Consider the following 2,355-nt stretch of genomic DNA (forward strand, 5'->3'; position numbering starts at 1 on the left):
ACTAGGTTCTATTATGATGCATCATTAGATTTATGCAACTACTGTATGCACTGAGATACTTGAAGATAGTTGCATTAGATAAAAGTAGTCTAAGATTCAGAAATTGGTGATTCACCTCTTGTAAGATTAAAACAAAAGCAAGTGGGGATCATTGGTTTTATAGCTTAGTACCCAGAGTTGCAGACTAAGTCTTTCCTGCACAATATATGTCATAAGATAAATAGTCACTTAAACTTTGGTGTTACTAACCTGCTAAGATTACTAGTGCAAACAGTAACCAGTCCAATCACATCTCCCATGAAATGATTGTTTGCCTCATCAAATGAAACTTCTCAAGCTTGAGTACATTTGATAATATCTACAGTGTGAGGTAAACTTTTTATGTGGTTTATCAAAACCTCTTTGTATGATGGTTGCATAAGAAATACCAAAGTAAGGAAGCAGTTTAGTATAATACTTGTTGAGTTGATTCATTGTAAAGCAAATATATATATATATATATATATAGTCTTAGCTCAGGTAATATTAGAGCTCAACTAAACTAAAAGGAGTATTTAAACAATTGATACCCAAAATAATTGATCCCAAAAGGTGAATGAAGCAGGCAAAGAGAATACAAAGATATGATAAATGTTGCTTGTATATTGTGGAGTCAAATCTTTGTCAAACATAACAAGTATCATTACTCTTATGCCTAAATCAGAGAAGCAAACATGAATAAAATTTGACAATTCAACCTTGCAATTCATATAGCTCTTACATTAGTTCCCCTTTCACTTCCTTTACAGTCTCCAATTTTATGTTAAATGGGAACCTAATTGTTAACAGGGGTCTTTATACAATGCATGAACTGAGCTCTTAATTTAATTAATCCACAAATTCAGGAAAATTAGATACACACTCACACTACCAAAAACTATGTTATTTATATGTTCCTATTCACAATCAAACCTCCCACTACAAAGTACACACACACTGCTCGTTTATTAAAGAAAAATCAATACTCTTACTAATACTCAACTCACATAAGAAAAAAAAATTGAACACAGAGAACAACAATTAGCACCATTCATTATTAAAAACTACAATCAAATGAGTTTTAGATTATACTTTGCTGCATAACTTCCATCTCTTTGCCTACTTCCCTTCAACAAGAGGATCTCCAATAATTAAAACAACAATAACGGTCTGGTAATGTTGAAGCAATTTGAATAGCAAAAACATAATAGTTTCTTAATCATCTCTAGTGGTCAACCTAAAACTCAACTCATGCAGGGTCGTATTCAGATGGAACGTTGGCCAAGGAAAACATTACATTGACATTGCTTTCCCGATGTCAAACAATGTAATTGAATATGAAAACTAAAATCCACAAGGAAGCTGAATCTAATTGTGTTATAGAGTCCACCTGAAGAAAGTGATAACCTTTTACTACTGTTAGGAATACTTACCTTATCAGGCTTCTCTTCTTCCATTCCAAGAAATTCTAAAGCTTTTTTTCCACTCGACAGTAGTAACTGCAATGAAAATGAGATGCGTATGATGTACCAGTACTAAAAAGATAGACATACATGAACAACTAAACCATAATTTGAACTTTTATCAGACAAAAATCAAGAAACGTAAGCTAACATGACAAACCAAGAAATATGATATCTTTTGGCTTGAGTGTTGATTAATAATAGTGAAAACCAAACTAAAATTAAAATCGTTGTCTTCTTTGCTCTTGTCAATCAAAAACCCAACAAAACTGAAATTATAGGCTAGAAAACTCATCCGCTTGTAAATTCAATCTTAGTGCCATACACACTTGTAAATGATTCCCGCTTCTCGGCTTTCAGCGCCGCTTCAGTGCATTCAGGCATTCAAAACCTCTCTTTTTGACTCTCGAGATGCAGATGAGAAGAACTTCCAATCGTTATGAACAAATGGAGAGCAAGTAAGCTTTATCAGTAATAAGGGATGCTCAATAAGGAGCGATGTGTCTTTGTAAGGTAAGCCTCACCTTCGGTGCCTTCTGCCGATTCCCCTCTTCCTTGAAGTCGAGTCCCTTCTATGGGAATTCCTTTTCCCGAGCCTCTTTCTTTGGTTTTTTGCACGTTTGGTGGATCTGATATATAACCAAGACAAAACCAAAACTTAAAATATCAATTTAGATCTACTCATAACACAGAAAGGGTGAGAGCACATTATTGATATGACCTCATAGATATCGAGTTGGACGGCATTGTCGACGTAATCGAGCCTAAACACAGAGTTGAAAAAGAGCGAGAGCACATAGCTTAAACACAATTTCTTCCCAAACCCACATACCTCGCTTCTTCAGTTTTGTTGATTACAGTTTCAGACCTTGGA

The sequence above is a fragment of the Argentina anserina genome, chromosome 2 (assembly GCF_933775445.1).
Source record: "Argentina anserina chromosome 2, drPotAnse1.1, whole genome shotgun sequence".
Classification (NCBI taxonomy): Eukaryota; Viridiplantae; Streptophyta; class Magnoliopsida; order Rosales; family Rosaceae; genus Argentina; species Argentina anserina.